This window comes from Perna viridis, chromosome 12 (assembly GCF_037379345.1).
Source record: "Perna viridis isolate PV_CMFRI_1.1 ecotype Kerala chromosome 12, ASM3737934v1, whole genome shotgun sequence".
In the NCBI taxonomy this organism is placed as follows: domain Eukaryota; kingdom Metazoa; phylum Mollusca; class Bivalvia; order Mytilida; family Mytilidae; genus Perna; species Perna viridis.
The window spans coordinates 37,485,974-37,504,320 of record NC_142456.1 but is presented as its reverse complement, the minus strand read 5'-3'; positions in this window follow the sequence as shown (position 1 = coordinate 37,504,320).

Sequence of the window (18,347 nt, the reverse complement as noted above, 5' to 3'; positions counted from 1 at the left end):
GAACTGGATCTGCAAATTTTACAACCATACCTCTTTCAAAACTTTTACCGTCTATACTCATAAATTCGAAAAATCTTCTGGAGACCCTCAATTCAAGATTATTATCAGAATATAATAGCATTAAAACCTATGATTTTTCAACACTTAATAGTCTATTCCCCATGCCCAGTTAGAACCACGACTCAAAAACATTGTACATCGTTGTTTTTCAAAAACAAAAATGGTACACCTAGATACAAATATATAGTTCCATGTTCCCAGTTTTTAGTGGAGTCTGAGTTGCTCCTTTACTTTTATTACTTTGTATGTATTATTTTAGTTACTTCATGTTCTTTGTTGTGTTTGTTTGTTTTCCTTGTCTTGTCTTTGTCATGTCTTTATTATGTAAGTACATAGAATATGAAGACTGAAAAACATCGTTTGCTCTATGGGTTTGTTTTTTATACCATTAATTACTTTACCATTGGCATTGTCTGAATTTTATATGGACTGGTACTAAAAGTATGAAAAAGCGATTGAGATCGAGTTCGTGATGACTCAATACTTAATTAAAGATATGAACTCATTGTTCAGTGCTATAGTCCTTGTTTTGTAAGCAGTTGTATTTAGTCAACCTTTCTAACTTCGATCCTCAAGCAAATTATCGATATCTTTGTTTAAAGAAATTGCTCAGGTAAGAATTATATTTTTTTCTAATGCGTTGTTTAGTGTTTTATTTACACAATATTATTATTTAAGGGTCTCTACCGCGCCTGACTTGCCTTGTGTTGCTTGATTCAGTATAAATAATTTTTGAACATGATCTAACGGAATTTCCTACCATCGACATTAAGAAAAAGGGAACGATTTTCAGATTTCATACTTTGTATTTAACCAGTAAAAGGTTAATTCTAACAGTTTTTATTGCTTTTTTCTTCCAAAGGGAGGGGGTTGTCATCGTAATCTCTAATTTCTCCTGCATATTTGTAATGAAAGAGAACGTCTAAAATTTTGCAAAAAATAGAACTGTTCACTCTTCAGGGGGAACATGGATATGAGCCCTTAGTTAAAATAGGGATCTATGGACCTTTTCAGTAACCACCTGATGCAGTTTTCTTCAACTCGTCGATTGCTGTATGGTGGATTGTTTGGTCAATCGGCACAGTAACTTCATCTTTGAGGTTGTCAAAAAAAAAAAAAAAAAAAAAAAAATTGCACACAAATGAATGGCTGTTACTCCTTAAGTACTTCCCAGTTTTAGAAACAGGCATAACATGTATATGGTGTTGAACATTGAGAAATAAAATAAAAATGTATTCAAGGTGATCATAAACATATGTTATTGAAAGATCTAAATTCTTTTAAAACGAGAACACTCAATAAGCAGACTTTCAATTGAACCATATAATTTTCAGTATGATTCTGACCATGAAAATACTGCTAAATTTTAACATGCAGCTGAGTTGTATCTTGAAGAAAAGGGAAAACAGCAGCGTACGGAAATTAAAACAGAGTAATACAAAGAACGAAATGTGTAAACTATTAGCTCGTTAGATTTGAAAGAATGTCCCTTTTTAATCTAGATATTTTGGGGAAATGTTTTTCGACTAAACATTGAACAAGGTCATTCCATTCGTATGTTAGGTCACATAGAACAAATACAAATGAAAGGATAAGCATCCGCTCTAAACTAACAATAATATAAGACAACCACGTAAATAAAAATAAATCGAATTCTTTTACACGGAAATAAATTTATCATTACTGTTTTTATATTATTGTATTACTTCAGGTCGCTGTACTGGAGTTTGATGAGGGCCATTATGATAGAAAGGAGAACCGATATGGTACGTCGTAATAAATGCACCAGTGTATAAGCCTAATCCAAAACAGTAAAACTTTCAAAAAATTACCAAATCGTCTACAATTTTGAATACGCTCTGAAAAATTCCAATTGAATAGAACTATGATAATCAAATTAAAAGTAATATAATGACACAAATACACAATAATAGCATTTCATAACTGTGAACCAGCGAAGAGGTTCAAACTATTTATATTAAGAGAAAACAGTAATATGATATTAAAGCGCCAGTACACTTGTTTATTATTTGCAACAATTAAATCAAGAAAAAATATTACCAAATAAAGAAATACAACACGGTTTCATCAAAATTACCGTTCTGTCAAAAGTGGCGATTAAAAAGAAAATATTATAAACAAATTGAACATGCGCGCATTATCCTTATGAATCAATAGTGAAATTTATATATCCGGAAAAGTCCGGCGTTGGTCAATGAATTCAATATAATAATTGAAAAAAAATGTCTCAAGTGTTAGAAATGTACATCTTATGAAAATAAAATAAAAGAAACCGCCCCTAAAACCAGACCCTATCGAGGAATGTCGAAATATCAAGCCAAAATTCGGTGACAAAATTTATTCAATTCATTGAACGAAAAGAATTCGTATTTTGTTATCATCGACAGAGTTCATCTAATAAAAAACCTCTCATTTACCCGATATATTTTTTGGGTATGTTCTAATACTGCCAGTTGAGTTATAATCATCTGTATGATTTAATATGCACGTCACAGTAAATGTTCAAAATTTACTGACTGATTCATTCCGCGTGATTAAGTAGTTTTATCTAATTCTTGGACCTTTAGTTATTGAGAACATCACACCATTCACGATGTGATATTAACTGATGATATGGAAACTCCGCTGTTGCAATTGGTTGTTGTGTGACTTTGCATCATTTTAATTAAACTAAAACGTTGTGAAATTCTAATTTTGTTCTCCCGACACCACTGGTTATGTCGTAGACAGAAAATCGCAAAAGTTTCTGCCATAATAAATCATATACCGAATGTCAAACAGCTATACTATTCCAAAAGAATCATAGAGAAAAAGATTATAAATAACTTCAGTTGATATTTTGCAATATTCAACTTTCACTCATCATAAAACCTATAAATGTCATTAAAAGATATATAAATGCAATGGATTGTCATCTATCTATGATACAATTTATGTTTTTCAATACAGCTAATAATGAAGAGATTGTATTATCAGGTGAATCTCAAACTAACCATAGCGTATCAGAACATAATTGGTATCAATATTTGAAAGAATAATCAAGGGAACCAAGGTTATAGGGTAATCAAAAGAATGTAATCTGGGGATAAAGGCCAGGCATGGAAAACAGACATACACAACAAAGAACATAAGGTAACTAAAATCATACATACAAAGTAACAAAAGCAAATGAGCAACTCGGACTCCACTGAAAACTGGGAGCATGGACCAGGTGCACCGGTAAGGTAAAGGGTAAATACCAATAATTATTTGTTTTTCGTCTGTCATGAAACACTTTAGTTTTAAGTACTAATTAGCAGTAACCAATGATAACATTTTACAAAATATGTCACATTTTAGGAAGGATGAAATCATGAATATTATCATCATTTAAAGTGTTTAAATGAAAGAGTAATCAAGGGAACCAAGGTTATAGCGGTAATCAAAAGAATGTAATCCAGGGACCAGACATGGAAAACAGGCATACACAACAAAGAACATCAAGTAACTAAAATCATACATACAAAGTAACAAAAGCAAATGTGTAACTCGGACTCCACTAAAAACTGGGAGCATGGACCAGATGCATCGGTAGGGTAAGCGTCCTCTGCTTTTCTAGAACCACCCACCGAGTTGCTCATAAAAAGTCAAGTCCGGGGTTGACAAACAAGGAAAGGAAAACTATGACCCGTTGAATAAATCAGTTTTCATAGTGCTGATGAATACACCATAACGATCCATGCGTTCATGATGACGACCATAAAACATCTGTAGTGATGACTTCAATCTTGTAGCAACATAACCCTGTTCCAGAAGCCTATTTGTTAGAGTTCTAGCGCGATACAAAAAGTCTGCGTAGTTTCGGCAAGCTGTGGCATAACGTATGAGTTGTGATATGAACACTCCATACGCAGGAGCCGAAGCGATGTTGCCACAGATGAAAGGAAAGTTGACAATTCTGAATGAAAAGTCATCACGTTTGTCGTAAAGTTTGGTCAATAGTTTTCCTTTACCATCGATTTCTAAGTGTAGGTCAAGATATGAGGCTGACTTCACAGTGTCTGTAGTATTCTTCATCTCAAGTACTTTTGGGTATATGCGATGTATCAAATCCCCTGCGTATGGAGTGTATCACAACTCATACGTTATGCCACAGCTTGCCGAAACTATGCAGACTTTTTGTATCACGCTAGAACTCTAACAAATAGGCTTCTGGAACAGGATTATGTTGCTATGTTCTTTGTTGTGTATGTCTGTTTTCCATATCTGGTCTTTGTCCCTGGATTACATTCTTTTACCGCTATAATCTTGGTTCCCTTGATTACTCTTCCAGTCTTTAACGTATGGTATAAATCAAAGAAACTCTATTTTATTTTTTTTTCTATTTTTTTTTACCAAGGATTGGCCATTTATAACACATTTTTACCATGGCTGTGGTATAAAGAGCTTTGAAGCACATCATATTAAAATAAATGTTAGACTCGTGACCATTGTCACGATACGGAGTTCTTGTTGCAGGAATGACAAATGGTTTTATCTCTATTCTAAACTGCAATTATCCAAGTCTTTAACGTATAATTAATGTTGGCCATTAAAAAGAAGATCAAGATATTGTTTGATATATTTCATATTTAATTAATTTAATAAATGTACGGCTGAAAACAAATGGTAGACTGACATATTCCTCCACAACACGTCTTAAACGCGTATATCACATTTTTCTAGATCCTCTAAATGTGTACCTTCTTATTGATTTATCATTCGTTCTTTGATAATATGTACATGTTGCAGGGACATTTTGTAGCGTGCATTTTGGATGTATAATAATCATTCATCATGGATTTTACTCTATACATGGAACAAGATAGGGAATCAAAAGCGACACAAAATATAAGAGATCCAAACATTACTAAGATACCAAGTGCCCTCCGTGTTAAAACATTAATTAATATTATGAGAAGTCTGAGATTAGATTTGCCTTATTTCAACTACTACAGATGGATTGACTAACGAGGAATATGTAAATAAATCTCTAGTGACTTGATTGCACTTCTGGAGTACACTTTCCTATTCATGGAACAATACTGCAAAACATCGTATCGTATCGAAATGTGCAATATCTTCTACCTGTATGGTATATTAACTCCATGAGTTAAAGGTCAGGAAATATGGGACATCACACTGATAGTCCTTGTATGGAGATCATCTAGATAGTAGTGTACACATCTAGAAACAAAATATGAAAAACCAAAAACTTATGATGCAAGCAATAAATCAATTCGAGATATTGTGGTAAATCTTTCTTTACGCTTTTGGTGACGTATTAAACTGTTTGAAAATAAGTGTTTTTATAGTCAAAATGTCGAAATTTAAATTCGCTTAACTAAGGAACTAGTTAAATGTTAAATATTGAAATATTAAAATATTGATAGCAGGGAAATTATATTGACCTCGACATCAATTATGCCCTGGCTTTCGTATTTGTCGATATCCTTCTCCCTTTGGTTGTCATCAATATATGATAATGCCCATTGTTTAAGATACAATTGTAAATTTTTTCCGTCCGAAAGGCTACATTTAAGACATGATTGTAATATTTTTTCGGTGCTTGCAGAAATAACTCCAATTATGACGTGCACTCGTGTTTAGGGCTATTTTTAAATGTGGAAGACCAAATGCATTGAATTTATTTTAAAGAGACCAAAACATATTGATATCAATTTATATGTTAGAGTATTCAAAGGAACCAAGGTTACAGTGGTAATCATAAGTATGTAATCCAGGGGCAAGGACCAGACATGGAAAACAGACATACACAACAACGAACAGTAAGTAACTAACATTATACATAAAATGTAACAAAAGCAAATGAGCAAATCGGACTCCACTAAAAACTCGGCGCATGGACCAGGTGCAACGGTAGGGTAAGCGTCCTCTGCTTTTCTAGAAACACTCGCCGAGTTGCTCTTACAAAGTCTAGTCCAGGGTAGACAAAAGAGGAAAGGAAAACTATGACACGTTGATCAGATCAGTTTTAATGGCGCAGATGGATACCCCGTAACGATCCACAATGACGACCACTGATGTATCAATCATGTAGCAACATTACCCTGGTCCAGAAACCTATTTGTTAGAATTCCAGCGCGATACAAAAAGTCTGCGTAGTTTCGGCTAGCTCTGGCATAACGTAAGAGTTGTAATATGAATACTCCATACGCAGGTGCTGAAGGGATTTTGCCACAGATGAAAGGAAAGTTGACAATTCTGAATGAAAAGTCATCACGTTTGTTGTAAAGTTTGGTCAATTCCTTACCACCGATTTCTAAGTGTAGGTCAAGATGTGAGGCTGACAGTATCAGTAGTATCTCAATTTCTTTAGGTAGATGCGATGAATCTAATCCCCAAAAAAGAGAAATAAAGGAAAGAAATTTTATTAAAAAATTCAAGGCGGCATTGAATGGACATCAAAGAATTAATGGCTATTCATAAATCTATATTTAGATTGTCTATTTATACAATTTATTTTTATACTTTTGTTTTCTATTTTTAACGTTACTATGTTGTTCTATTATAACGTAACGTCAGAAGAACTTACCAAGTTACTATATGTATTCATTCACCTCAAGATCTGCGGAAGCAGTGAAAGTACTTTTTCAAATTGAAAATTTAATAAATATATCAGAAAACATTATATGATGTTAAAGCCCCGTGCGGGTCCGGGTGTCAAAAGAATAGTCCTGCAGCAGCGCTAAGCTTGTCGTACAAGGCAACTTAATAGTGCTCAGAACCATGACCGGGGGCTAGGGTGCTCAGGCCACAGAGCAACTGGGTTGTGTGCCCCAGGTGGTGGATTGGGGTAACCCTGGCATGCTTCATGCTGGGGTCGTCAGGCCATAATACGGAAAATCTGACCGCAAGTTATAGTGGTGCAACGTGTTGGGTAAAACACCACGTTCCGCGCACGTTAAAGAACCCTTCTGTGGTATTCTTCAGGAGTAGAAACCATAGGGCTCCGCCACAGGAGGCTAAATTGCCCGACCCTACCCACCTCTTCCAATTTCCAGTGGCAATCAAAATTTTTCGATCCCATTATCCATGTGTCCCATCCCATTTTCATTTCATCATCATTTCATGTTCATTTTATCATCCATTTCATGTCCATCGCCTGAATATAGCTGAAATATTGCTGCTCGGGCATTAAACCCCAACAATCAATCAATCAATCAATCATATGATGTTAAAAAAATTACATTGTAAAATTACGTCTTTGGGATGGTGAACGGAAAATATGACCCAATCAGACAAGATGTTACTTCCTATATGCTATATCAGGCAAAGGATTCAATGTGACTTAATACACCGAATTATCCAAAAGGAATATAATTTTATTTTAAATGTTCTTTTATCCATGATACGATACTATTTTACAGTAATATTTTCCACACATGAAGAATGATTTCAGCTGCCATTATTTATTCCAATGTAAGTGTGGGTTTGCAGTTTTTCAAATATTAAATATTGGTCAAATGTTAGTTTAATTCCGCATCATTCAGTAGGCATGTCTTTGTGTCAGGTGTTAGTTATAATTCTACACTTGTATTTGTAGACTTTTTAGTATTTTATGATTTTTCACTATTGAAATGGAACTGCCTCGTTATGGTGTCAATAACATCACTATTGAGTACCAGTAACGTCCTTTTACAGGTAGTATATCCACGTATCAAGCGTCCAACAGAAAATAAGATTAACAATCAGAAAAAACAATCCTCTTCTTATTCAATATTCAATTATATGTCGTCATATCATGTGGTTAATACAAATTACGCCAAAGGGGAAATAATTCTCAATCTAGAGATAGGTATATCAAACTCAATTACATATCATACGTTTTTGGTTTATGAAAAACCAAATTTTAACATTGATTTACTGGATCTCTAATCTTGACCTTACTTAATTAGTTGATAAAATGAAGATACTATTTTTACCTGAATCGTATGATGCAAAACCATCAGTTTATACTAATATCGACAACTAGGCTACATGTATTATTTCCCCAAAGGTTCAAGTACGAGTCATTCTATGCGGATTGATTCAATCATAGTAGCAATAGATCATGCTTTAAACGGTGAGACAACACTAGAATATATTTCTCCCACATGAGTAGAAATGAACCTTCACTGAATTAATTCTGCTCTCTTGTTGATACAGAAGTCCTTTTATATCATAACAAAGGACATCTTCACAATAAATTGATCTGATAGTTTTGATGCGGCATGATATTTTCTTGAATCGGAGGGGTACCTCTTAAAATTTATGTACGTTCAAAGAACATATGACAAAACAAAACACACATCCCACACACTCACTTGCACGGCATAGAACATTAAGTATGCTCATTCAAACTGTACAGATAGACGTGCGCTATGGCTAGCAATGAGCATAGTTTTGTACTAGTAACCGTAGAAATTCTTGTCAGGTTATTGTTAAATCTGAAATATAACCTTTATTAATTTTTACTGCAATTTTAATCAGAAAATTCTTATAAATTTATATTTTAAATGAACATATTGAAAATAATCAAAACCATTTAATTTTGATTACATCGAAAGCTTATTAATGGATAAAAAGAAATGTACACTGAAAAAACAAAATATAAAAAAAACCAAAAAATTTAAGAAAAGAAATAACTTTCAACTTAAAAATTGAAAACAATAAAATAAGTATGTATATAACGCAGGGTAAATTGTTTACGTTCATTATTATTCGTTTTCTGTTTACTAAGTCAAATAACGTCTTTTATGGATAGTTTATTTTATTTATTTGGGAACTTTTACAGCTTGCTTAATGCTATCAGTTTAACCAATCATTGAAGATCGTTCATTGAAGATCGTGTGTGACATAATACATACAAAGTAACAAAACTAAATAAGGACTCCACTAAAAGCTGGGAGCATGGACCAGGTGCACCGGTAGGGTAAGCGTGCTCTGCTTTTTTAAGAACACCGCCAAGCTGCTTATAAAAAGTAAAGTCCGTGATATACGAAAGAGGAAAAGAAAACTATGACACGCTGAACAAATCAGTTTTCATGGTGCAGATGGATAGACCGTAACGATCCATGAATTCATGATGACGACCATAAAACGTCTTGTAGCAACATAAACAAAAGCCTAATTGTTTGAAGTCTTATGCGATACTAGTCAGAGTAGTTAAGGCAAGCTCTGGCATAACGTAGGAGTTGTGATATGAAAACTCCATACGCAGGTGCTGAAGGGAGGTTGCCAAAGATGAAAGGAAAGTTGACAATTCCGAATGGAAAAAAGTCATCACATTTGTCGTAAAGTTCACAGTTTCTGTAGTATCCTTTTTCTCAAGTTCTTTGTGGGTAGATGATATGTACCAAATCATGGAATCTAGGATTGTTTAACAATAATACGTCATCTATACAGCAGAAACTGAGATTAAAGGATCTGGCCAAACGCTGTTCTTTCTTTCGGATTAGATCAAGTCAACATCATAAGAGTGAAGGAATGGGTCAGCAAGTAGACACTATTTTCCCATTGGAATGCTGACCGTTTGTTGAAGAACATGTCCACTACACTAGACAAAAGTGTTGTCGATCAAACGTATGAGGAATCTCTACCAAGATATAGTTGTATCTAAGTATTACCATCCTTTTTTGAGAAATAACGATGTATTATGTTTTTAGTCGGGATTTTAACTGAGTATAAGGAGTAGAGGTATACAGTGTTGAAAAGTCATGGGTTTTAATGCTATTATATTTTGACAATAATCTTGAATTGAGAGTCTCCAAAAGATCTTTCGAATTTTTCAGGATCCACATTGAATTAGTACCACTACGGGAGTAACACGTGTCGTAGTAAGACTGGAAACCCTCTTTTGAGTATAGAAGTTCAAAGTTTTGAAAGAAGTTTGGCGGTACATTTTGCAGATCTAGTTATGTAACTTTCATAGACGGTAAATCACGATCTTCGTTTTTGGTAGAGAGACTAAAGGAGGATAGCACAATTTTATGGTTATCCACTTTTCTTCTTTGGAGAGTGTAGTGGCAGTATAATTCATATCACTGCTTGTATGTTCTACGTCTAACTCTGATAATACACATGGGATGTAGTATGTTTTGTAGACAAAGCAATATTGTTTTGGGCTTTGTCTGTTGGCACGACCACATATTTGTCATTAATTGTAGGCAATGTTTTTGCTACATCGGGTTCTTTGAAAACTGATGTAGCATTGACACTCATTGATCTACATAAAAGTTTCGTTCGTTTCAAAATTAAAGACCTCATGGCCTTTGTCCACTCTGACAGAGAATCAATGTCTCCTTGTTTTCGTTTTATTCATATTCGTGCGTAGTCCTACACGCATCCATAAAAACTTTAAAGTTACAATTCCAATATATGGAAGAGTAATCAAGGGAACCAAGGTTATGGCGGTAATCAAAAGAATGTAATCCAGGAACAAAGACCAGATATGGAAAACAGACATTCACAACAAAGAACATAAAGTAACTAAAATCATACATACAAAATAATAAAAGTAAATGAGCAACTCGGACTCCACTAAAAACTGGGAGCATGGACCAGGTGCACCGGTAGGGTAAGTGTCCTCTGCTTTTCTAGAAACACTCGCCGAATTGCTCATAAAAAGTCAATGGAGCGTGGTTCACGGTACTTGGGACTTTACTCAGAGATTCGTTTCGATGATGCTTAAATCTCCCGTAACGACGTGACTAGAAGGACCATATTTGAATGGTTTTGCAAGAACTATCAGGTGGTTTAGCATTGAACATTTCGGATGCAATTGGTGAGGTATAGGAATTGGAAATAATCGGTATTGATTTGTCCTTAAAAATATAGGGTTGTTGGTGACGTTTTTGTGGTAGAGTATGTTAGCCAAGATAATTGCATCTATACCTTTGTTGACAAACGGTAGTGGAAGAAATGATCGTTTTCGTCGTCTTGACCGTTTACATATTCGTGAAGATATTCGTGAGATCTTATTTAAAAAAAGTTGATAAGTCACATAATTGTTTTCATATCCATGCAATAGCATTTGCAGGTATTTCAAATAACATATTTTTTGTAATAGAATATAACATGCATAAAATGTCCATTGTTTACCCATCCTTCAATAAGCTTTTGAATTTATAAATATACAATTATTGATATCAATTCTGACTTTTTTTCTTATTTTAGTGTACTCTTATACAGTTCTATACGTTTTATTTATATTTAAGATATCTAATTTCCCACCCAGTTCATTGACGAATGATGTCTGAAGGTATATAATATTCTACTGATTTGTTGTTGTAGGTACACATTATTGGAGATTTTATATTTTACCTACCAAATTATTACTGGATTTTTTTTTATCGTGAAATTTCCAGGCTTATAGGGAAAGTTTGGGACATGAATGTGATACTTGGAGGACGAAAACGTTAAAACCATACATAAAACTTCGATTTACATGTTGCAGATATGTTTCTGAAACAAATACAGTATTTATCAAAAATATGTACAAGCAATTCCATGTGTGCCTAATAAGACTCTTTGATGGATTCGTGTTAGTTATTTTTTTTTTCAGATTTTTTGCTTTGTTTTTTTCTGAACTTTTGAGTTTTTATGATGCTTTTGATCGTTATTTATTTTGATTATGCTTTAAATTTAAACATTGGAGCCCTTTTATGCCTCTAACATAAATCTTTGTTCCATTAAATGTCGTATAGACAAGTCAATTGGAAATAAGCTAACAAATGAATAGCAGGAAAGCAAAATGTAATAAATAAATAAATAAATAAACAACTGAATAGAAACAATTATTTAGCATGACCAATTACGCATGACCGTGTTGAAAATGGTAATTTTATATATCTTCATTCCTTGTATTGTACATATTAGAACACGTCCTCGCAGTTATGGATTTGGCCTTTTATTTGGTTGTGAATATTTTTGTATACCTACAATTGTTGGGTATAGATCTTCTTATATATTTGATATCAATACTGCTGCTGAGAAGTTACTAATAGAAACACGTGTACAGTATATCGAAATTTGCAGTATGTATAATTGGTATTTTTGTATTTACAAAACAAAAAAAAAAGCACCAGCAATATGAAGTCTCACTAAGAACCGGTAACGAAACCATGTGCTCCGAAAGGGTGAGCTTGTCTTGCTCCGCCAGCGGTACCCGTCATACTGCAAGTAAGTGTAATCTTTTTATAGTTTAGCAATACCCTCCGAGTTGCTCATAAAAAAGTCAATTCCGGGGTAGAGCACATAGGAAAGGAAACTACAGGAGTACTTAATGTACAAACTTAGATCTTAATAATACTGATTCCGTAAATATCGTTCCCAATCCTTACAAGATAATTTTAAACGCGGTGTAATCGATCATTTCTCTGACACTTACAAGTAGATTAAAATTTGAGTATTGTAAACTTTATTATTAATTAATATTACAAGACAATATATATATATACTATGTATGTATAATTCAAGATTATTATGATTGATGTATCAATAATAATAATCTCTTGAACGCCACTGTCCAACTTTAAAAAAATAATGTGCAATATATAAATTTAAAAAAAAGAAAAGAAAGAAAAATCTTACGAAATAAAATACAATGTATTCAAATTTAAAAATATCGAACGAAGGCAATCGGAAATTGAAAAATTGTCAAAGTTTTATGAACAAAACTAGTGACTTATTTTGTTGTGTTACAGAAGTACCGCTTTCCTCTGATTTTTGTTCGAAGTTTTTCTAGAATTGCGACAATTCTGTTAAGGGCCATCGAATGGCACTCACTTGATGGCATGCCATTGATCTTTTTCTAGTTAAGAATTCTGTACAGATAACACAATTCGTTAACAATATTGACTTGTACTCTAACCGTGAAAGCAGACCAGTGTAAATAAACAAAAAGCAATGAATTTTAACAGGTAATCTATATCAGTCTTTTACGAAATAATTTGTCAAACTCAAGTAAGCAATTATTTGTTGATCGATGGGTATTTATTATGTAATAGATTATTATCTTATAAATATCGAGAATGGAAATTAAGGTAGATTTTAACGAATGTTAAATTTAGAAGCTACAATGAAATTCTCTCAATGTAGTTTGTAAACAACAGCTGATAAGTTGTGACAATCAAATTAGAATTTTGCTGTTTTTGATATTGGAAACTTGGAACTGATCATCCAAGCTTAAGGTTGGTCTCCGAGGATATTCACCGACCTAGATGTCAGACTTGTCTGTCTACGAATTAATCAGATTTTATTTTTCAAAATTATAAAAAAAAATTGAAGCAAGATTAAGCGTGAGACAATAAGTCAAATCGAAATTTTCAATTCGTGGATGGCAATATTTCGTCAGTCCTGCTTTTGTAGATTTTACACTCCATAAATACCCAAAACACGGAGGATTCATGCCTTGTATTACACTTGGTAGAACCTCTTGGTTTTCACTATTTCGATAGTGTTGATTTTGAGTACTATTTCAATTGATTTTAGAATTTAGAAATTTCTACATTTTTTAATTAAATGCTGTTTGTAAGAAAACAAAATTTGCACTATATTTGATTGGTATTTTTTTTGTATTTACTAAATATTCATTTAAATATGATTGGGTTTTGGCCAATCGACTGGTACTTGTACATTACTTTGCAAATGATTATACAGTTTCAATGTACTAATATGTATAACTATTCAATTAACTTTATTATCTTTTCAGCACAGTATTTTCCTTTATGGAAGTTGACAACGGAGTTTTAATATCAATTATCATTATGGATTATACAGATAATCAACATTATAATCGAGAAACAATCATTGGAATAAACATCAATAGGAAACTAAGGACCATCGAATCTTTCTGAATAATAACCTATTCCAGAAAAAATAAAATTGCTACTAACATTAAGGACACATATAACAGCTGAATGGTTTATCCTGGGACTATATTTCATTTTAACTGGCTATAAACTATTTTATTTATTGATAAAAAAAAAGCACAAGAAAAAAGCAAACAAACAAACAAACAAAACAACAAAACAAAAAAAGTCAGTACAGTACAAAAATGAAGAACAAAAATCAATAACAAAAACAAAAACAAAAACATACATACAAAGAAACAAAACAAAACCGAACAGAATACAAAATGTAACAACAAATCAAAGGAATCTTTGTAATAGATAAAAGTTGCAACGTTGATAATCATATTATGCATCTAGTAGATTAATGAGACTGACATCAGGTGCTCTGGAAGTGTAAGCATGTCCTGCTCCGCAAGCGGTACCCGCCATATTGCAAGTGGGTATACTCCGATTATAATTCCATAATAATAATACTACTACCATCATAAATCTACCGTGTTTTATTTAATATTCAGTTTGATAGTTCTATGAGTCTGCTCTAAAACTATAAAAAAAACAGGGTATTTATCGCTGCATTAATAAACTCGGATAAAAAAGTCCATAAATGTAAATAGGAAAGTTCAGTGAAGGAGATTTCGATTATCATTGAGTGCAGAAAAACAGTTATAGGTGTGGCCGGTGTCAAAGTTTTTTTTTATATCCCTATAACATTTTCTAATTATTTCTACTTTCATGTCGTTCAATAAAGACAATATAAGTTCACTATTAGCGATCAGGAATGATCTACAGAAATATAATACATAGGGGTGCACCGATTGAATGGATGAGGAAGGGTGTTTAATCCGATGGCTGAAGGAAACTGCAGATGACCGAATATCTGTGTACCGGAATCATGCTCCATAATTTGGAATTATAACTTACAGATGCCGTAGAGGACTATGCAAGACAATGGATAAAATGAGAACAAGATGACATTGATTCTCTGTCAGAATGGGTAAAGGCTGTGAGGTCTATAATTTTGAAACGTGTGAAAATTTTAAGTAGTTCAATGAGCATCAATGCTACATCAGTTTCAAAAACTCCGCTGTAGCACAACAATTGTCTATTAAATTAAACATGACAAATATGTTGTCGTGCCAGCAGACACAACATTGTTTTGTCTGCAAAACATTTTACATCCAATTTATTATTAAGTTTGTTTGTTTGTTTGTTGGGGTTTAACGTCCGAGCAGCAATATTTCAGCTATATTCAGACAATGAACATGAAATGGATGATAAAATGAACATGAAATGAAAAAAAAAGGATGGATCACAAGGATAATAGGGTCGACAAATTTTGATTGCCACTAGAAAAAGGGGGGTGGGTAAGGTCGGGCAATTTAGCCTCCTGTGGCGGAGCGCAAAGGTTCCTACTCCTATCGAATACCACAGCAGGGTTCTTTAACGTGCAAGGAACGTGGCATCTTTCCCAACACGGTGCACTACTATGGTTTGCGGTCAGGTTTTCCGTATTATAGCCTGACAACCCCAGCATGTAACACGCCAGCGGTACCCCATTCCACCACCTGGGGCACACATCCCAGTTGCTCTGTGGGCAGAGCGCCTAGCCCCCGGCTAGGTTTCTGAGCACTATTTAGTCGCCTTATACGACAAGCTTAGCGCTGCTGCAGGCCTATTCTTTTAACACCCGGACCTGCACGGGGCATTTATTATTAAGACATAGACGTAGAAAACAATAGCAGTAATAAGACCTATACTGCTACCACACTCTCCGAAGAAATGAAACTCGAAAACCATAAATCTGTGCTATCCTCTTTTTATCTCTCTATCAATGACGATGATTGTGATCTATCGTGTATATACTGGATTTCTAAACTCCACAAAAGTCAATACAAACAACGCAACATGGCTGCATCTGCAAAGTGTACCTCAAAACCTCTTCCAAAACTGTTTATTTTTATACTCACAGCTGTCAAAGAGGGATTCCAGTCCTACCACGACAAGAGTTACTCCCGTAATTGTATTAATTCAAAGTGGATCCTGAAAAATTCAAAAGATTTTCTGGAGACACTAAATGCAAGATTATAATCAGAATACAATAGCACTAAAACCGATGATTATTCAACTCTGTATACTTTTATTCGCTATACTCAGTTAAAACATCGTACACCTACATACAGATATATAGTTTATGGTACAGATTCCTAATACTTCGTAAAAATAATTCCAAATCATATTCCTAATATAACGGTGAAGATGTTTCAATATGGTCGAATTTTTTTTCAACAACATATTTGTCCAATGTGTTGGACGTGTTTTTCAACAAAAGGGCGGCATTCCAATGGAAACAAATTGTGCTCCTTTATTTGCTGATCCATTCCTTCACTCTTATGAGGCTGATTTTATAGCTGATCTGATCCTTTAATCTCAGTTTCTGCTATGTAGATGACGCATTATCTTTAAATGACCCTAGTTTAGGGGACTTGATATTAAGGATATTACTATCACAACTCATATCATTTTGCCAAAGCTTGCCGTAACTACGAAGACTTTTTGTATGGCACTAGACTTCTTTCAGTTAGGCTTCTGGGACAGGGTTACGTTGCTACAAGATTGAAGTCATCACTATAAAGGTTTATGGTCGTCATCATGGGCTGTTACGGTGTATCCATTTACGACATAAAAACTTATTTGTTTAACGTGTCTTGGTTTTATGTTCCTCTATCGTCTACCCTCGACGACTTTTTATGAGTGACTCGGCGGGTGTATCTAGAAAAGAATAATCGTTTACCCTACATGGGCACCTGGTTCATGCTCTCAGTTTTTATTGGAATCCGAGTTGCTCATTTACTTTTGTTACTTTATATGTAGTATTTTGGTTATTTATGTTCTTTGTTGTGTGTGTCTGTTTTCTATGTCTGGTCCTTGCCCCTGTATTACATTCTTTTGAATCCGCTAGATTAATCTTGGTGTACGTGATTACTCTATTAAATAAGTTGTCATAAGGTTTTGTATGATATTAACTGTTAAGGCGAATAAACTGAGAAACATAAAGTGTCAGAAAAGAAGAATCAACTATTTTATTTACAATAGAATGACAGCATTACAACAATGTAGTTGAATATCTTTTCCGTGATTGTTTGTTTCCTGTTGTATAGTTGGAGTCATGTCAAAGTTTATTAGTATACAGTAGAATTGTTTTACAATTGTCATTAATCTAGCCTCCACAATATATTCGATTTATATTTACATTATTGAATTGCTAAGCTAGCTGTACATCTGTAGAACATAACATAAGGTTTGGTTAGTATACATGCTTTTAGGCACAGGTTTTGACGATATGAAATATTACAGAAAGACAATAGCAAATATGTATCCATAATTCTACATATTATCGTAATTTGTCTCAGGACATGAAGAAATAGGTTTAAAGTATTGTATATAAAGGACTATTTATTTCACTTGTCTTTCACCCAAATTGTAAAAAAACTATGATTCCAGTCGTGTCTTTTGTGTGGGAATTTAAGTCTTTAGGATTGTAAAATGTTTGATCCAAATTTTCTTTTTGAATGTGGATAGTGCCAGATAGCTGTTCTTTGAACAAAGTTAAAAGAAAGTATACAGATCATTTAAAACAAAAAAATAGGGTAAATTTTCTATATCACCTAAATAATTAAATGAAATTTTGAAAACGATCTCCCTAATTATCTAGTTCGTTACCTGATGCTTTTTATATTCATGTTTTGCCGTGTGCAAGTTTAGTAATCTACATAGAAAGTCAAGGTACCATTGAGCTTAAATTGGCATATTCTAATTATTTTGTGGTGTGTAATTTTCAATTTAATTTTTGATCATGGCTTCTTGAACAACACATGCACTACAATCCAGGAATCGAACAAAAGAACATTGATACATGTACTACAATCCAGCAATCGAACAAAAACACATTGATACATGTACTACAATCCAGCAATCGAACAAAAGCACAATGATACATGTACTACAATCCATCAATCGAACAAAAGCACAATGATACATGTACTACAATCCATCAATCGAACAAAAGCACAATGATACATGTACTACAATCCATCAATCGAACAAAAGCACAATGATATACCATTTTTTCCCAGTATCTTATTCAACTTGTCATACTGTCATTTCATTTAATTATTTGTTTGATGGTATCGTAATAGCATAAAAAGACTGAACAAAAAACTGACTGTTGGTTTCAGAACTGTTTTTGTTTTAATTAAATCCTTTAGTTATACATTGATAGGTTTCACATAAAAAAAGTGTACATTATTAAAACATGCTCGATAAAATTAAGCTATTAAATATCTCAAGAAAACGTACATGGAAAAACATTTATTATAATTGATATTAAAATAT